This window comes from Onychomys torridus, chromosome 3 (genome assembly GCF_903995425.1).
Source record: "Onychomys torridus chromosome 3, mOncTor1.1, whole genome shotgun sequence".
In the NCBI taxonomy this organism is placed as follows: Eukaryota; Metazoa; Chordata; class Mammalia; order Rodentia; family Cricetidae; genus Onychomys; species Onychomys torridus.
Window position 1 is genome coordinate 105,904,839 of NC_050445.1, and position 13,897 is coordinate 105,918,735.

The window sequence follows — 13,897 nt, forward strand, 5'->3', positions numbered from 1 at the left end:
TTTCAGCACATTTAAGGGGCAGTGTGAATGAAGCCACTAAGGAATGTTATCCAAAGATGAAGAATAAATGTTTGAAATTGTAAAAGAATAAGTTAATTAAAAAAAACAAAAACAAAAAAAACAAAAAATGAGGTTGGGGATTTAGCTCAGTGGTAGAGCACTTGCCTAGCAAGTGCAAGGCCCTGGGTTCGATCCTCAGCTCAAAAAGAGACAGAGACAGAGAGATGAGCGATAAACCTAAATATAAAAGATAAAACTGAAAAGAAAGAAGAAAATGTAGAAAAATATTTGTGTCCTTGAGAAAGGCAAAGACTTACTATAAAGGCATGAACCGTAATTGACATTATTTGATAAACTTTATCGAAATGTATGTAGTTTATAAACACTATTAAGAAATTTAAAAGGTGTGCCAGGCAGTGGTTGTGCACACCTTTAATCCCAGCACTGGGGAAGCAGAGGCAGGTGGATCTCTGAGCTTGAGGCCAGCCTGATCTATAGAGTGAATTCCAGGACAGCCAGGGCTACATAGACCCTGTCAAAAAACAAACAAAACAAAGAAAGAAAGAAAAGGAAAAAAGGCAAGTTATTGATAGGAAATGAACTCTAAAGTAGAATACATCCAATGAAAGTCTTATGTCCAGGATATGTAAGAACTCCTTTTCCTCTCAGTGCTGAGGACTGAACCAGGGCCTTACATGTGCTAAGTAAGAGCTAAACTGCACAGGAACCTCCTCTTCCCTAAATAAGAAGACAAACAACCCAATAAATCAGTAGGCAAAAGGCTTTGGTAAATATTTCACAAGATGTAAAAATGGCCATTAAACAACAAAAAGATAACATATTAGTCATCTAGGGATTTGCAGATTCAAACCACAAGATACATGCTGTCATTGGAGTAGCTAAAATTAAAAGACTGGTGACCCACCTGTCACACTCTTAGTCATCTCTTTAGCCATACTTTTTATGAAACCCAGATTAAAAAAAAAAAGCTAGGTATCTTAGAGTTCTATTGCTGTGAAGAGACACTGTGGTCAAGGCAACTCTTATAAAAGAAAGTATTTAACTGAGGCTTGCTTACTGTTTCAGAGGTTTAGTCCATTATCATCAAGGCAGGGAGCATGGTGGCATGCAGGCAGACATGGTGCTGGAGATTGAAAGGCCATTGTAAGGGAAACAAGGCCCCCCCCCACTAGCTCTGCTAATTGTAGATTCAGTGGAAAATACTGCACTCTGCCCCCACGCCCCATACCAGAAAGTTAGCCCATCATGCCGTGCTAACAGGATGCTTGCAGGATAACCGCCTGCAGTTGTGCTTGCAAGATAAATTGCTTGAGAAGAATGCTTGCAAAATAACCCCTTGCTAGATAAGTTTGGAATTCGTTTACCCACCCAGATTCTGAGAAAGACCCCGGAGACATCTGGCCTCCAGATGTCTGCACTCTGGATGACCCCACTCCCCTGCCCTGTTAGAACCGCCTCATAAAAGGCCTTGCGAGCCTTAGACTCGGGGTCACCAGTTATTTCTCGCACTGGTGGCCCACGAGCTCGTGCTAAATAAAGCTTCTTTTGTGACCCGATATTGGAATGAAGCTCTCTGTTTTGGACGCCGACCCTAACAAGATGTCGCTGAGAGCTCTGCATCCCAATCCACAAGTAGCAGGAAGAGAGCCACTGGCCATGCTTGGGTCCCTAAAGCCTCAAGGCCCACCCCCAGTGACACACTTCCTCTAACAAGGCCACACCTACTCTAAGGAAGACACATCTAATCCCTCCCAAGTAATGTCACTCCGTAAATGACTAAGTATTCAAACCTGAGCCTATGGGGGCCATTCTCATTCAAACACCACATTAAGTCATGCTGCCACTTAACGTAATACAATGAAAAAAAAATTTAAAAAAATTAAAAAACAGCAGTGCTTTCCCCAGAAGAGGATGCAGGGTCCCTGGGTCATGTTCTCCCTCTACCGTTGATACCTGTAAGATGAAAGCATTAATACTACAGTACAAAATTAACGCAGCCATATGTCTCTACTATGTCATAGCAGCTCCATTTCCCCCTAAACAATAAGGACTAGTTTTTGCAGTCTCTACAGAACTTCTTTGCTTATTGAGATGCCAGAAGTCACCCAGGGTCTCCCATTGTGATGAAGACTGAGACCAGAAGAGCTGACCATTTCTCCTTTCAGGTGAAATTACCAACCAAAGGCCCCTTCGAGTTCTGCCAGCTTTACCCTTCAGTCCCAGCCCTGAAGCAGTTGAGCATCTTTTTCTGGTGCCTGCACACTAGGCATCAGACCCAGACTGAGTGTTCTTTTCCACAGTTAACAATTCTTAGGAAATAGATACAGGCTGATAGAGACAAGACATAGAACCCACTTCATACAACTTACACCTTTGTCTAGGGTCTTTATTGCTATGAAGAGACATTATGACCATGACAACTGTTATAAATGAAAACATTTAAATGAGGGGTTTTGGAGGTTCAGTCCATTATCATCATGGCAGAGAGCAGGGTGGCATGCAGGCAGATGTGGTGCTGAAGCTGAGAGTTCTCCATCTTGACTGACTGTCACACAGAGTGGAGCTTGAGAAAAAGACTTCAAAGACCACCCACACAGTCACACACTTTCTCCAACAAGGCCATACCTCCTAATAGTGCCACTTCCTTTGGGGGCTATTTTCATTCAGACCACCACAGCCTTCAAGGCCAATTTAAGTGTGTTGGATTTTATCCCTTGCTGGATTGGCTAACACTGACTTTATGCTCAGGGAACATTGTAATTAGCTGTTCTGTGGGTCAGTATTCAGTGTCTCCCAATGCTCAGCAAGCATAGGGTATCTCAAGAAGAGTGTGCTTATCCTTAGAGAAAGAAAGGGCTTTGCTCCCAAATCCAAAGGGTCTGCGTTGCAGTATCTGTCATGGGCCTGCCTGTGGCTCTAAACATTTTCATCAGCCCCTCTTGCAACCGAAGCTCTAGTTGGTTTTGCAGAAATTTTGACCATGAATGTTTCTTTCATGACAGATCTCAGAGTTTCTGGTCATCTAAGCATAGCTTAAAATCGGACTTTCTATTTGTAACCTCAGTGCAGTTAGGAGCAACTAGCCAAAGCCACTCTGTGCCTTTGTCTCACTGTAGTGGTCTAAGAAGAGATACATGGCCATTAACTTAAGACCTTACTAATCAAATAAACTAGCACTTGATTAGGAATATCCAATGTCTCATCATGCCACGGACTATCAGAAACAGGGTCATCAGTATCTTTAGTATTATTAGGGAACCAGCTCAAGAACTCAGCACTATGTAGCTCTGGCTGTCATAGAACTCATGTAGACCAGATCTCACAGAGATCCACCTGCCTCTACCTCCCAAGTGCTGGGATTACAGGCATGCATGACCTCCCCTGGCCTTCAGCACCAATTTATAAAGCTCTTAAGATGGTCTCCCTGGGCCAGAGGACTGGTTCTGAGGGCAGAGGTGTTTGCTGCACAAGCATGGCAGCCTGAGTTCTACCTCCAGATCCCACAGTGGCAGGAGGAAAACAGCCCCTGGAAGTTGTCCTCTGACCTCCACATGTGCACCGTGATACTTATGCATGGGGCACAATAACCCTCCCCCATGATCACAGTAAGTACAGGTTTTTTCATTAAAATTTTTTAATAATTTTTTTCTATTCTTGGGCTGGGGATGGAGCTCAGTAGTAGAATGCCTGTCTATCAGGCATACAGCCTTGGGTTCTATCCCCAACACTGAAAAAACAAAACAAAACAAAACATAGACCATTGACTTTAAAAAAAACTTGCAGGGCCGGATATTCATTTCTCCATCATAGAAAATACAAGAAAAAGATTTTAATTGCAAATTCCTCACCCTCTGTATAACAACAAAAAAATAATAATTAAACTTAAAATTTCTTATCCTGCAAATCACTGTGTGTGTGTGTGTGTGTGTGTGTGTGTGTGTGTGTGTGTGTGTGTTTTATAATGGGATGGAACCCAGAACATCCTGTATTCTAAGGAGGCACACTACCAGTTAGAGCCCCAGCACCCACAAAGTCAGTCACAAAAAAATGTACATAGGAGCTGGGGATGTAGGTTCATGGTAGCATGCTTGTACAAGCCCTATCCTTGTACCTCCATACACACACCACAGATGTCTTTAATTCTGGAAGAAAAGAACTTTTTCAGTCTTCTGTCTAGAACTTCACTATTCACAGTGGCATCCCTGGACCTGCAACAGTGCGTCACCTGGGAGCCTGGTAGAAGTGCAGCATCGCAGCCCCATTGGGAAGTGTTCGTTTTAACAGGACTCCACAGGCATTTCACATGTACGGTGCAATTCAGAAAGCACTGTAACCTTGGGTTGGTGGTACATGCCTTTAATCCCAGCTCTAAGAAGGCAGAGGCAAGCAGGTCTCTGTGAATTTGAAGCCAGCCTAGTCTATATAGTGAGACCTTGTCTCAAAAAAAGAAAAAAATATAGTCAAAATTGATTAACAAATGCTATTTAATAATGATTTTTATAGGAAATAGATGTGAAGAAACTAAAAGCCTAGGTTGTTGCTCACATCTGTCAGAAATTTCACTAAATAATTGGAAATTCCTTGTGTACTGTTCTAGGTAATTTTTAAGATTTAAAAAGAGGCTTATTGTATGTATGAGTGTTTGCCTGCACATAATATGTGCACCATGTTCATGCCTGGCACCTGTAGAGGCCAGGAGAGGGCATTGGATTCCCTGGAACTGGAATTACAGATGGTTGTGAGCTGCCATATGGGTGCTAGGAATTGAACCTGGGTCTATGTGTATAATGGATGTGGATGTATGTGTGTGTGTGTGTGTGTGTGTGTGTGTGTGTGTGTCTGTGTGTCTGTCTGTCTGTCTGTGTGTATAATGCATGTGTACAGTGCCTGTGGAGGCCAGCGGAGGGTGTTGGATCCCCTGTAGCTACATGCAGTTGTGAGCTGTCCAGTATGGGTGCTGGGAATTGAACTTGTCTCTTCTGAAAAAGGAACAAGCTTCTCAAGCTTCTGAGCTATTTTTCTAGCCCGAGTGCTGGTGGATTTTAATTATCAACTTGGCACTATCTAGAATTACCTGGTAAGAGAAGCTCAGTTGGGATCAGCTTAGCCTATGGGTGTGCCTGTGAGAGATTTTCTTAATTGCATGAATTGAAGTGAGAAGACCCACCCTGAAAATGGGGACAGCATCTTTGGACTTAATAAAAGTGGAACTGGTGAGCCAAGTGCTGGAAGCATGAATGCATTCATTGTCCCTCTGCTTTCGACTGTGACTGTGACCAGCTATCTCAGACTCATGTCACTGTGACATCCCCGCAATGAGGGGCTGTATCTTGGAATTGTGAACTAAAACAAGCCTTTATTCCCTATGTTGCTTTTTTTTCCAGTGATTTAATGCATAACTGGGACCCATTCATGTCTCATGTTTCCAGATCCTCCTGTGTTTATCACTATGTACTTCGCTTGTCAGTGTGGGGCACCAGCTAAAAATGTAGCCTCTCAAAAATCTAAATTGAGTAGAAACTATTTAAGATCTAAAAAAGCCTAGAAGAAGACTGTCCCATCCAGTGGCCATGCCACACATGAGCACAGAAGCGTTGAAGCACTCCTGAATAATGTACTTGGATAAGCCAGGTAAGGTGCTTCTCACCTGTAATCCCAGCTCTGGGAAGGCAGAAGCAGGACTGCCACGTGTTCAAGGCTAGTCGAGTTTACATAGTGAGGTCCTGTCTCAAAACCATATGGAGAGCGGGTGGACCAGAATGACTCAGGAGTGAAAGTGCAGAACCCTGTTGACCCAAGCACAGTCTGAAAAACCCAAATGAAAATCAGGATGCAACAGCACACATCGGTAATCTTTGTGCTCTTGTGAGATGGGAAGTAGAGATAAGTGAATTGGTTTGATCTTGCCTCAAACAAGATTGAAGGAGAGAAGAAACTCCCAAAAGTTGTATCTGACCAACCTCCACACATGTTCTGTGAGCCACATGCATATGTAACAATAATAATAAAAACTAAAAATTGGGCGTGGGTTTGTGCTGCAGAGATGGCTCAGGGATTAAGAGCACTTGTTGCTTTTGCAGAGGATTTGGGTTTAGCTCCCAACACTCATGTGGTGCCTTATGACCATCTGTAAATTCAGTTTCAGGGGATCTGGCACCTGACCTCCAAGGGCACTGTATGCCTATGTTGCACATGCATCCAAAACACTCATAAATCTAAAAGAAAAAAATTACAAAAAATAAAAACTGGAAAAAATGTATTTCCATGGAGTCAAGCAAATTACCATATGCTAATAACTGAATTTCTAACTATTGTGCAAGTTTTTCCTCTCCTACACACACACACACACACACACACACACACACACACACACACACACACACACAATGTGCTTAGTATAGCTTGCTCTAACAGAAGACCTGAGACCTCAGCTTAAATATCATTTCCTCAGGGAAGTTTTTGCTGACTCCACAGCACAGGTCAGCTTCTTCCACGAAGTATTTTCAAAACATCCCAAACTTCCCTATTCTAGGCCCAGCACACATGTAACTTCCCCTTAAACATCTCTGTATGGTGAACTCTAGAAATCTGGGGACTTTTCAACTGTTCTGAACCCTCTGGCCCTCTGCAGATCTTTAGGGAATTATCCAATGAATGAATGATGACCTTATTCACTTTAAATAACTGCTAATTGTGTTTGGCTGAGCCTAAAAAAATAATAATCATAAAATAAAATAAAAAAATTTAATTTGTGTCTGTGCTGATGCCTTTAGGGGCCAGAAGAGGGCAGCAGATCCCCCAGAAGAGTTACAGGCAGTATAAGCCTACCTCAAAGAGCAGCCCGCACTTTAAACCACTACGCGAGTTCTTCAGCCCCTCCCCCTTCTATTTTTAGCACATTTTTCTGTTGTCTCGTTTGCACCTCCAGAGACTTAAATCTGCCTACTTAGCTTTCAGTCCTGAAAATGCATGTCCCTGCCCCTTAGGGACTAGAGATGAATGCCCTGCCTTCCTGGGCAAATATTGCTGCTCCCCCTGGTCTCTTGGACAAGTCACCTCAGTGCTGATGGCCCTGAAAGGAACCGGAGTGCCCAACACAGAAGAAATGCTTAAGCCACTGTTGGTGATGGGGTCAGCGGCGGGAGGATGCTAGAAGGTGGTCGTGGGACACAGCAGTTTGCATCTAAGCTGCCACCAGAGCTCACTCAGGCCAGTATTCATTGGCCACCCAGGCCAAGGTGACTGCAGCAGCTTTTATCTATTCTAATGTACTTTGGAGCAAAGCCTCCCTTCTAAACAGGCTACACTCCTGGTACGCTGTACAAACTACTCTGTTCCCCCACCACCAAAGCCATGTGCCCAGCTCCTTTGCCCCCTTCTCAGATAGCCATATGCTGTAAGAGAGGTGCTTGCCCCTGCAGAGCTGCTATGCCCAGCAAAGTATATGTAACATAGCCTCTGTATGTAGTTTCCCATAATATCATGTCATTCACTACACCACAGTGGTCCAGCCCAACAGATGGCCAAAAATGGTAAACCCTGATTTCATCCCTTCTCTTGGAAGTGAAAATGTCTCCAAAGGCATGGTTGCTGGTACATCTGGAGAACACATGCTGGTCCAGCAGGTTTCAGCACATTGTTATTTTCCAACTAACTCTGCGGAGTGCTCTTAAAGCAAATCCTGTTCTATGGCGTGCCTGAATTTTTCTTTAAAGCTAAGTGTAATGATAGGAAAGATTAATCTATCCTGAAGCCTATGTATTGGAATGCTTGTTTTAAAAAACAAACATGCCGGGTGGTGGTGGCACACGCCTTTAATCCCAGCACTTGGGAGGCAGAGCCAGGCGGATCTCTGAGTTTGAGGCCAGCCTGGGCTACAGAGTGAGTTCCAGGAAAGGTGCAAAGCTATACAGAGGAAACCCTGTCTCAAAAACAAACAAACAAACAAACAAAAAAACACAAAGCCAGGTTGTGATGATGCATGCCTTTAATCCCAGCATTCAGCAGGCAGAGGCAGGTGGATCTCTGTGTTCAAGGCCATCCTAGTCTACAGAGTGAGTTCCAGGACAACTAGAAGTACACAGAGGAACCCTGTCTCAAAAAAAAAACAAACAATGAAATACAAATCCAAAACTTTCTCAATCTACCTGTAGTGACTAACACAAAACCAATATATGCAAAACCCCAAGAAGTGGCCCCTGTTTGATAAACTGTGTTGTTCTTGCACTCCTGTAGGGTGGGCAGACTCTTAACATTGTGTATGTTCAAGTGAATATCTTCACAGTGCATCCAGAATACCAGAGGGGAAAAGAAAATGAGGAAATAGGGATTGTTGTCATAAAGTTTCGTGAAAAGCACAAGTGTCTGGGGCTGGAGAGATGGCTCAGCTGTTCAGAGCTCTTGCTACTTCTCACTGGGTTCAGTTCCCAGCACATACATGGTGGCTCTCAACCATCTGTAACTCCAGTTCCAAGGGATCTGATGTCCACTTCTGGCATCTGTGGGCACTGCACACAAGTGGTAAGAAAAGAGGATGGTGAGTGTCAGGATCCGCAGTAAAGCGTCACCACCAAGACCAGAGAGACAGCTGAGCCATTAAAAGCACTGACTACTCTTTTAGAGGACCCAGGTTTGGTTCCCAGAATCTATATGTAGCTCCCAACCATCTGTAACTCCTGTTCTAGAGGATCTTACTCCCTCTTCAGGCCTGTACACAGACATACATACAGGAAGACAACAAACAAAAACACTCCTCCACACAGAACTTTAAAAAACAATTCTTTTAAAAGTCAGCATTCCAAATATTCTTTTTTTGTGGAGTGAAAGGAACCAGACATAAAAGAGTGTATGTTGTGTGGTCCTGAAGTTCAAGGATAACTAGACTAACCACTGATGGCAGAGATAGGTTGGAACAACAAGAGGTGAGGTGGCTAGGAGCCAGTATGCAGGTGTCTTGGGTGTTGGAGCTGGAAATGTTCCAGTCTGTTGGTCTGGTAGTGGTTATGCAGATGAGTGTGTGTACAGAAATGTATTCTTTAGGTTTGTGCACTTAGGCCAGGGGTATAGCTCTGTGATTGAGTGTTGGCTTAGCACACATAAGGCCCTGGGTCCCGTCCTTAGTACCAAAAAGTGTGTGGTGATAAATGAAAAGGTGAAAAGGGGGCCGGAGAGATGGCTCAGAGGTTAAGAGCACCGACTGCTCTTCCAGAGGTCTTGAGTTCAATTCCCAGCAACCACATGGTGGTTCATAACCATCTATAATGAGATCCGGCACCCTCTTTTGTATACATAATAAATAAATAAATAAATCTTTTAAAAAAAAAACAAAAAAGAAAGAAAAGGTGAAAAGGATATAACCACTCCTTTTATGTTGGTGCAAACCTTCCCCCAGCTCCTCCTCTGACTGGCACTGAGGACCTCTGAAGAGAGGCTGGATGAAACTTCATTCCCTCATTTCTTTCTAATGATATTCAATAAGTCATAGATTTTGTTCGATGACCTGATCTGACTTGAAAAGAAGAGGACATGGCCATGTTCTAGAAGGCTTAGCGGGTAAGATGGAGATGAGAACACTAATGGCCTTGTGCACAGTATTAAGCCCACTGCCCTCCATAGACCTGGAGGCAGTAGGACAATGCCTCTACACCACTGCCTTTGTACCTACTCCTGTCCTAGCAGAGGCAGTGTGGTGAGCCCTGCAGGTGGCACAGCTAGTGACCAGGGGAACAGGTGTGTTGATTTTGTTTTCAAGTGACAGAAGTGCACAGCAGACCAGCTGACAGGAAATAAAAGAAATTCCTAGAATAAGATTGACATATTTATGGAACGCAGTGGGTGTCAGAAACACCTGGACCTGAAGAGATTTCGTCTCATCTCTGCTTTTCTTAGCTTTCTTCTATTCAACCAGCTTTCTCCTCCTGACTGGAAAAGTGGCTGTCTGGTTCCCTAGCCTCACACCAGCCTTGTCACAGCATGGCCCATGTCCTGCCTTCCTTTAATTCAGCCAAAGGAATCTCATAGAAAGGTCAAAATTGTCTCCTTATGAGTCCATGTCTTTCCTTAGACTAATCTGTAGCCATGAGCATGGGTTATTGCGACCTCCCAGAACATAGTTGCTCCCCAAAATGGAGTAGGTTCCCAAAAGAAGAAAAAGCATTAAGTATAACAGATATTGTTATAGATACCATGATAGTGAAATAGATGAGAGATGAACTAAATCCATGCCGTTTGGCCTGCCCGCCCTCTGATGAAATATAATCTCTCAGCCTTCATTGCCTAGAGATCCAGAGGTGAGGCTTAACGGAGATCTAGCACGAAGATCCAGCCAGTTGAGCAAGGAGTTGGAGGAGACATCAGAGAAACCTTGGGTCCTATCTCTTGACAGGACACTCCGCTTGTGCCACAGGGATTGTCCTATGAGAGCAGTTGGAGCTTACCTATCTAGGATCCCTGAAATCAGGCCTATGTCACAGCCAACACAGGTTGAGATCAACTGCAAATCCCCTTCCCTCTCTGGCCCTAAGTATCCTTGTCTGTAAAAAGGAAGTAGTCAGGCTACCTAGTTAGACAGACATCAGAATCTTGAATTAAATTTCAGTTCTACCCACAGAAGTTGCTGCTTTTGAGGACTATTTATTGTTTTATTCTGAAAATAATTACAGGTGTATAGCTTATTTGAAAGAATAATCCAGAGAACTCCTGTAGAGCCTCAACTGAGATTTAGCAGTTTCTAGCAGGTTGCCATGTCTGTTTAGTCATCCTTTCCCTCTCTTCTCTCACCTCAAACATCTGAGGGTACAGTGCACATATCACATCGTATGTATTTTCTGAGGGTACAGTGCACATATCACATCATATGTATTTTTCTGAGGGTACAGTGCACATATCACATCGTATGTATTTTCTGAGGGTACAGTGCATATATCACATCGTATATGTATTTTCTGAGGGTACAGTGCATACATCACATCAGTGCATATATCACATCGTATGTATTTTCTGAGGGTACAGTGCACATATCACATCGTATGTATTTTCTGAGGGTACAGTGCATACATCACATCGTATGTATTTTCTGAGGGTACAGTGCACATATCACATCGTATGTATTTTCTGAGGGTACAGTGCATATATCACATCGTATATGTATTTTCTGAGGGTACAGTGCATACATCACATCGTATATGTATTTTCTGAGGGTACAGTGCACATATCACATTGTATGTATTTTCTGAGGGTACAGTGCATACATCACATTGTACATATTTTCTTCCCAGTTTTGTTTCCTAAGAGCAGGGCTCGTATCTTCCATCACCATCATAGCTATTGTTCTGGTTAGTTTTGTCAACTTGACACAAAACTAGAGTCACCTGGGAAAAGGAAATCTTAATTGAGAAATTACCCCCACCAGATTGGCTTGTAGGCATGTCTGTGGGCGCATTTTTGGATTGCTGATTGATGTGGGAGGATTCAGCCTACTGTGTGCAGTGCCACCCCGGACTGGTGGTGTTGCACTGTGTAAACTAGCAATGTGAGCAAGGCATGGGAAACAAGCCAGTAAGTGTTCCACCGTGGTCTCTACTTCAGTTCTTGCATCCAGATTTGTGCCTTAGCTTCCCTCAATGATGGACTGTAAGCTAAATCAATTCTTTCCTCCCAAAGTTGGTCAGTGTTTTATCATAGCAAAGAAAACAAACTAGGTTATCAAGTTCAACAAACATACTATTGATAACAACACTTAAAGAAAAAAAAAATCAACTTCTTCCGGAGTCTTGGGAATTAGGCTGGCGTCAACTTCACCTTTGAAAATTATTTTTGTTTATTTAATGATACGTGGGTAGGTTCCTGTAGAGGCCATAAGAGAGTCAGATTCCTTGGAGCTGGTCTTACAAGTAAATGTGAGCCTCCACATGGGAGCTGGGAACTAATCCTGGATCCTCTGGAAGAACACCCAGTGCTCTTTACCACTGAGCCGTCTCTGCCACCTTTAAAATTTGCTTTGTAGCTCTGGATGACCTTGAAATTCTGATTCTGTCTCCTCCTGAGTTGTTATTGCAGGTGTGCACCATTGTATCATGAATGTTAAATGATCTTATAATAAAAAAAAAAAAAAACCTGGAGCCAGATATTGGGGTAAATGCTGGAAGATTAGGGAGACAAAGGAACAAGCCACTGCCACGTCTCACCTCACCAACTCCATAAATCCTCTGACTGAATGTCTCTGAGTCCTCAGCCGAAAGGTCTCCAGCTGAAAAGCTTTAGTTCCCGTCTCCTCACGCCTTATATACCTTTCTCCGCCCAGCCATCACTTCCTTCCTAGTGCTGGGATTAAAGGCGTGTGTGCTTCCCAAATACTGGAGACAGAGCCATGAGATCTCAAGTGCAGGAATTAAAGGTGTGTACCACCACTGCCTGGCCCTATGTTTAATCTAGTACCTTGTTCTGCCCTCTCATCTTCATGCAAATTTTGTCAGGGTACACAGTATATCACCGCACACTGTGACACTTGGTTTATGCAGTACAGGGGTTCAAATCCAGAATTTGGAATACTAAGCAATCACTACTAAATGAGTCACATTCCCAAACCAGTGAACAGTGCTGTGTAATTGGTAGTTCATACCCAGTGTTGTCACTGTCTCAGTGTCCCTCTGGCTTTTTCTTTTCCTCAGTAGGCTGCACTGAATTGCCATGTCTTTAAACCCCTTCGGTCTGCAGCAGCTCCTGGTCCTTTCTTCATCTTGTATAACATTGATATTGTTGAAGAGCACAGACCATTTATCTAATAAAATCATCCAAATGGGTTGTTCTGAGGTCTCTTCAGGTTTAAGTGCAAGCTTACATTTCAGTAAGGACACTGGAAATGTTGCTGTGACTCTTTTGGGACATCACATGTGGTAGAAGTGACATATGGCTGCCTCCCACTAGTGAAGTTAATTTTGTACTGTACAGAGTCAGCACCATGTCTGCTTATTGATTATGTCATATTGTAGATACTTCATGCTCTTAGCCATATCTCCCTGTTTATGTTCATTGTTTTTTGTTTTTGAGAGGATCTTGCTATGTAGCTCTTGGTACTTACTGTATATTCCAAACTGGCCTCAAATTTGAGACCCCCCCCCTGCTCTAACCTCTAAGAACCATGCTTGTCAGATATTAGATGTACAAATGTTTTATTCCAAACTGTGATTGCCTTTTTATTCTCTTGATAGTGTCTTTCATGCCTAAAATTTGAAAACAAATGAAACAATCTCATGTAGCTCAGGCTGGCCTCGAACTCAAAATGTAGCCAAGGATGACCTTGCATTCACGGTCCTCCTGTCTACCTCTCTAGTGCTGGGAATCTAAGTATGTGCCACTACACTGGTTTATGAAGTGCTGAGGATCAAACCCAGGATTTCATGTATGCAAGGCAACTGTCTATGAACTTAGCTACGTTTTCAGCCCAAACTTTTCTTTTCTTTTCTTTTTTTTCTTTTCTTTTTTTTTCTTTATCTTTTTGACAGAATCTCACTATTAGCCTGGCATGCCTGAAACTCATTATGTAAACCATATGAGAGTGCTCAGAAACTGCATGAGTGTGAACATGTATGACCATGCTACCATATGTGAGTGATCAGGCATAGCATGTATGGGAACGTGCTAATATATGCCAACATATGACAGGGCTTGGAAAGTGCATATGTAGGACATGTCTGTACACACTGACATGTGACTATGCACAGATAAACTTTGCCTGTGAACATGCACATACAGGCCAACATATGACCATACTTTAAAACTGCTTGCTATGAATGTATGCATATAGGTTGACCTGTGACAGAACTAGAAAACACGTGTGTGTGTGTGTGTGTGTGTGTGTGTGTGTGTGTGTGTGTGT